Raw genomic sequence first — 7,125 nt, forward strand, 5'->3', positions numbered from 1 at the left:
GAGAATCCATGATGAACGACTCAGCTTCAATGTTTTCAAACTCTCACAAGAAATAGATCAAGAGGACAAGGAACTAAGCACAAAAGATAATGAGATACTGAAAGAGGAGACAAGCACTGAAGCACAGCCAGTTCATTCTGAGATCCCCTTAATTGATAAACAAGGAAAACAGCAATTGCCACAACTCAAGGAAAAATTGGAGGAACCTAAACCTCTAGAGGCAGGAAAAGATAACATCACAACTCCTTTAGAAAAAGAGGTCACTGAGGGCAAGGCAACCTCAAAAGAAACAAAGAAGAAGGTACCAAAGAAGTAGAGGAACAAGAAGATCCCTACGGAAGACTTCTCTCCAGGGGATAGAGTTGTTTCAGCTTACTTCCCAGATATTTCCCCTAATCTCCCCACTGTACCATCTCAGTTACCTAAGGTCTTCACTATCAACAGAGTTCTTTCCCTGGAACATGTAGAAATCATTGATCCAACCAATGGATATAAGTCCACAGCAAGAGGGGAGGACTTTAAGCACTACCAACCACCCTGATGAAGGGAAAAACGTCAAGCTAGTGACGCTAAAGAAGCGCTTCATGGGAGGCAACCCATGTTTTATATATTTTTAGAAAATAGTGAATAAATCAATGTTTATGAATTTCAACTCAAACTTGACAAACACTTGGTGAAATCTTTATCATGCAGTATATAGTGAAGAACAAGTTTGGTGTTCAAAGCAGAACTCTTGGAGCTTTGAACAAAACTTTTCATCACAGTGCTCCAAACTAAGTTTGGTGTCACCCCATGGTGCCATCAATCTGCCTATAAGGATACACAAGTAGTTAGTTAGTTGAAGTTCATAAATAAACAAACTCTTTTTCTTCTCATTATTATTCTAGCCGTAGAATTTGATTTTTATGATATTAATTTCCTTATTTTAAATCTTTATAGAAAAAAGGAAAAGAATATTGAAGGGGATTGATTGGACAATTAAATAGGGGGAGATTCCGCCACTTAATGAAGAACACTACACACATGTCTCAAGAGGGAACGCATGGGGAAACGTTGCCATGCAACATTGGAGAAGGAAGACCCTTGAAGACCGAACCAATCACTCTCATTAAGTGATGATCCTTGTCCTTCCTTCATACACAACCCCGACCGTCCATCAAGCAACAATCCTTGCAATCCACACCTTCCATCCACTCATGATCTCCCTATATAAGTGAACCTTAGTGCATGATCATTCCTCACACTCAAATTCCCACTCTCCACACTTCATACTTTCGGCTTGCTCAACCTCCTTCATCACACTCTGTCCTAGCTAACCTATTCCTCATCTATCCGTATCCTCCAACCCCCCCTCAAAACAGCAACTCAATTCATGGCATCATCAAGCTCAAAGAGGAAAAAGAGGAAGGAACCCATGGAGAGTGTTCCTTTCGATGAGAAGAAATTCAAAACTGCCTTTCATGAACGTGAATTCGAACGGATAAGGGCCAGAAAGATATTGCCAGAGTTAATCTTCCAAATCAATGCAAATGAGTCACCACAAATTCTGGAGAAAATCGAACAGAGGGGGTGGCAATTGCTCACAAGTCCAGAGGGGAAGATCAATGGAAGCCTCATCAAAGAATTTTATGCAAATGTAGTAAGAGAAGATAAAACCAAGGCACCAACCTTCAAAAGTTACGTGAGAGGAAAGGAGGTGGACTTCAGCCCAAATGCCATAACAAGAGTTCTTCACCTGAAATCACCTCATTTTGATGAGGACAGTTATCAGGCAAGGATAAGTAGAAGCCCTGATAATGATGAGCTCTCAGAGATAGTGTCAAACATCTGTGTTATAGCAGCTGACTGGGAGAGGTACGTAGATGGGAGACCCAAGTTCATCAAGAGGGGAGACCTGAGCCCTGAAGCCAAGGGGTGGTTTGAACTCGTAAGGAGGTCCATTCTACCAGCTGTAAATAATTCAGAGGTAAACATCAATCGAGCTACTATGGTGCATTGCTTAATACAGGGTGGGGAAATCAATGTGAATGAGCTCATCGCCGAGGAGATTCAAGATTCGGCTGAGAAGATTGATTCAGGTGCCAGGCTTTGGTACCCAGCACCATTCTCCGCTTATGCAACAAGGCCAAGGTAGTATTTGAGGACAGCAACCCAGACTGGGTGAACCCAGGGAGGCCAGTTACACTCAAGCGATTGGTTTATACTACACCTGCTCAGCAACAAAGAAGGCCACAAATAGGGAAACTAAAAGCAAAAGAAAGAGTTCACCAAGAGGAACCTCATCAGGAAGAATATCAACAAGGAGAGTATTATGATCCAGCTAACTTGAACATGAGTCACCTTCTAAGAGCCATTGAGGATCTGGGGATGAGACATATGAAAGGACAAGAGCAAATACTGAACCTTCAAACCAACTGGTTGAGCCAACAGGAAGCATGGCAAAAACAACAAATGGAGCAGCAGCAGGAACATTACTCCCAGCTCACTCAAGCCATCAACCAAGTGAATGAGAGGCAAGAGCTTCAAGAGAAGCACTTGCAAGAACTCAACCAGCGGCAAATAGCCCAAATGAAAACTTTCAATGAGTTCAGTGTACTCAATGAAGGAAGGCAACTACATAGGGAGGAGTTCTATATAAATACTCAAGCCAAGTTGAATTACCTGTCTAATCATATGCATCATCTCTACTATGCCATTCCCACATATGATGAGGTCCAAAAAGAATTGGTAGAGCAAGAAGAAGGGAAGGTGAAACAGCAGAAAGAAGCACTAAAGAAGAAGATGGAAGATACTGGCTTCTGGAAGAAACTGCTTGGAAAAGGCAAGGGAAGTGGAAGTACAAGCACTCAAGAGAGACACAATGAGGACAAGCAAGGATGGGAGCATGGGCATCCACATGAATGACAGGTGGTGGAGTTCTTTTTAGTCCATCGTTTTCTATGCTTTAAATAAGGAAGATCTTGTATGAAATAGAACTTGCTTCCATGTTATGTTTAAATCTTTTTAAATTCTGTCTTTTAAGTTTTCTTTCTGAATAGGTGTATGTGTGCTAGTCTTTATGTTACTGCATCCTCCTTAACTTACTTGTATGCTTGTCCCTTTAAATCAAATGAAGAGAGAATGTTTATGTTTCAAAAGACCAGAGTGGAATTCATACTATGGAGTACATTCATGAGTTTGTGGTATGATCATAAGTTAGCTAAGTTGGTTCAACCATAAGGTGGGATGACAGCTATCTGGCCTAAATACTTTGCTTTGAATATACTCATGAGACTAAGTATATGACAAGATCCTAATAAGAGAAAGAGAAAAGAATAATGAAAGTGGAAAAACAAAAGAAAAAAGAGTAAGCAATAAGGATAGGCACCAATGGTTTTGATCTTAAAATATGTGTCTGTGGTGTTCCTATGTGAGGGATCTACTTGGATGAATAAGCTCTTAGGGGTGCTTTATCACTTGGTAACTTGGGTTAACTAACCCGAGATTATCAGCTGAAAGTCCATTATCAAGAGTAACCCTCACTACAGAGCACTTAGTAACCCAAAGAGGTGCTGGACACCAAGGTCTCAAGAAGGAAAATAAATGAACTATATGCCTGTGGTGTGTATGTATGGGGGAGAGACTTGAGGGAGTAAGTCCTTAGGGGTGCTTCAACACCTAGCACCTTGAACCAACTGGTTCGGGAGTGTTGGCTGAAAGCTTATCTTAAAAAGTTGCCCCCTTATAGAGCACTTAGCCTAGGAACACCAATAAGCTCTGAAATGACAATAAAGGGATCAATGAATAAAAGTCTCATGGGATGTAAGCAAAGTGAGTGTTGTGGGACATGATAAAGGTCTGAAAGCCAGTAAAGGAATGAACCTAAGTTGCTATGCATGAAACCACCATAAAATCAGTGATATGACTTCCACAAGAATGACTCATTGCTCTTGGCATTCCATTCATCATTCTCTTGTTCCAGTACTTGCTTAGGGACAAGCAAGCTTTAAGTTTGGTGTTGTGATGCCAGGGCATCTTGGGCAGTTTCACTGACCTTTTCTTTACTATTTTTAGGTTACTTTCATGCATTCTCTTAGGAAATAAGCTAGTTTTGGGTAGATATTCACTTACACCTAGATTCAAGCATACATTGTGCATTTTACATTATTTCATGAGGATTTTGCATGAGTTTAGTGACAAATTGTATGTTGCATTGCCCATGACATGGAATAGAACTTTGATGCGCTCTATTGCTTGATTTCAGGACCAAAGGAAGCAAGGAATGGGAGATAACTTGCAAAGTTAATGAGAAAAGTGATTGCCAATAACGCTCTCGAAGCCATCATTGACCACGTTAAGAGTCACGTTAACTAAGTTAACGTGAACTCTAACGTGGAGAGGGAAAGTTGAGCCAACGTTAGTGACACTTAACATTGTCACTAACGTTGGCAAATGCTCATAAGTGGCCACGTTAGAGTCCACGTTAACTTAGTTAACGTGGCCTCTAACGTTAAAAGGGGGAAGAAACGCCAACGTTAGTGACATTCAACATTGTCACTAACGTTGGCCTAAGGAGAAACATACAACATTAACTCCCACGTTAACTTGGTTAACGTGGGAGCTAACGTAAGAAGCAAGAGTGGTCGACAACGTTAGTGACACCCAACATTGTCACTAACGTTGGAAGCAACCACACAACCCCCCAAGGAGCGACGTTAACTCCCACGTTAACTTAGTTAACGTGGAAGCTAACGTTGATGAGTGAAAGAATGGCCAACGTTAGTGACACTCAACATTGTCACTAACGTTGGGGATGGCTAAGCATGGCCACGTTAGAAGCCACGTTAACCTAGTTAACGTGGACTCTAACGTGAGGCATAGGGGCACCTTGGAACGTTAGTGACAATGTTAAGTGTCACTAACGTTCTCGAAAGATGGCAAGCCCACGTTAAAGAGCCGCGTTAACTAAGTTAATGTGGGCTCTAACGTGGGAACAAATGGGGTTTTTCAAAGTGATTAGGAATGTTAAGTCTCAATAACGTGTGCGAAGGACTTAGAGGCAACGTTAGTGGCAACGTTTGTGCCACTAACGTTGAAGTTAACGTGGCTTTTACTTAGGAACGTTAGTGAGAAAGTTGATTGTCACTAACGTTCTCGAACTCATATTTTCACTAAACGTTAACACCCCTAACGTCCTGAGCTAAAGTCTCTGCCCACTTCACACTTTCTCTCTGCAAGTAAAGCCAAGCCCAAATAAAGAAGAGAACTGCTTCAAACTCAAGATCCAAAGGCCCAAGACTTGAAGAGCCAACTAGAAGCTGAGAGAAGTAGTATATATAGGAGTAGCTTTGAATTGTTAAAGGGGGTTCTGGAAGTTGGAAAAGAGAACTACTCTCTGTATTTTACCTTCTTTGCATTTTTCTAGTTTTATTATGTATTCTCCATCTTTATTTTCATTTTCGAGAGCTATGAACAACTAAACCCCTTTCATTGGGTTAGGGAGCTCTGTTGTAATTTGATGGATCAATACAAATTTTCATTATTCTTCTTCTATCTTTTCTCTTGATTTTACTTGAAAGCTTTCGATCTTCATCCAATTGGGTAGTTATCTTGGAAAAGAAGCTATTCAAACTTGGATCTCTTCTGAACCTTGAAAGAGGAATGAAGAGATCAAGCTAGAAATGCTTTCTCATGCTGGACCAAATTGGGTTTGGATGGGTATGTGACTATAACCCTCTCAATACTTGATTTGAGAAATGCATGTGGTATAATCAGTGACCATACTTCATCTCTTCTCATGAGCAATTGACCAAGGAATTGGCTATTGATCAAGATTTGAGAGATTGAATTGCAAGAAATTGTAATTCAATCAATTAAGATTGCCAAGGAGATCAATGAGTGCATTGATTGAGGAAGAGATGAAAATGAACTTGATCCGGAGAATTGCAACATCTCCTGAGCCCAATGAACTCCCCATCTCTGATCTTACCCATTCTCTTTAATTTCTGCCATTTACTTTTATGAGCAAATCCCCCATTCCCATCTACAATTCTTCAATTTACTTTCAGTCATTTACTTCCAGTTCTTTAATTTTAGCATTTACTTTTCTGTTATTTACATTCCCGCTATTTTATTTTCTGCAACTCTCAACCCAAATTCTGGATTTACTCAACTAGAACATTCTTCTAATTAAAGTTGCTTGATCAATCAATCCCTGTGGGATTCGACCTCACTCTATTGTGAGTTTTTACTTGACGATAAATTCGGTACACTTGCCGAAGGAAATTTGTTGAGAGACAGTTTCCACCCGCATCAATGTTCTTTATGTTTATTTATGTTTGTGTCTTTCTTACATGATCATTAGTGTCTAGTGTCTATGCCTTAAAGCTATGAATGTCCTATGAATCCATCACCGTTCTTAAATGAAAAATGTTTTTAATCACAAAAGAACAAGAAGTACGTGATTTCGAATTCATCCTTGAAATTAGTTTACTTATTTTGATGTGGTGACAATAGTTTTTGTTTTCTGAATGAATGCTTGAACAATGCATATGGCTTTTGAATTTGTTGTTTATGAATGTTAAATATGTTGGCTCTTGAAAGAATGATGAAAAAGGAGAAATGTTATTGATAATCTGAAAAACCATAAAATTGATTCTTGAAGCAAGAAAAAGCAGTGAATACAAAAGCTTGCGAAAAAAAAAGAGAAGAGAAAAGAAAAATGGCGAAAAAAAAGAAGAAAGAAAAAGAAAAAGCAAGCAGAAAAAGCCAAAAGCTCTTTAAACCAAAAGGCAAGAGCAAAAAGCCAATAGCCCTTAAAACCAAAAGGCAAGGGTAATAAAAAGGATCCAAGGCTTTGAGCATCAGTGGATAGGAGGGCCTAAAGGAATAAAATCCTGGCCTAAGCGGCTAAACCAAGCTGTCCCTAACCATGTGCTTGTGGCGTGAAGGTGTCAGGTGAAAACTTGAGACTAAGCGGTTAAAGTCGAAGTCCAAAGCAAAAATAGAGTGTGCTTAAGAACCCTGGACACCTCTAATTGGGACTCTAGCAAAGCTGAGTCACTATCTGAAAAGGTTCACCCAGTTATGTGTCTGTGGCATTTATGTATCCGGTGGTAATACTGGAAAACAAAGTGCTTAGGGCCA

Source organism: Arachis hypogaea, chromosome 19, assembly GCF_003086295.3.
Source record: "Arachis hypogaea cultivar Tifrunner chromosome 19, arahy.Tifrunner.gnm2.J5K5, whole genome shotgun sequence".
Classification (NCBI taxonomy): Eukaryota; Viridiplantae; Streptophyta; class Magnoliopsida; order Fabales; family Fabaceae; genus Arachis; species Arachis hypogaea.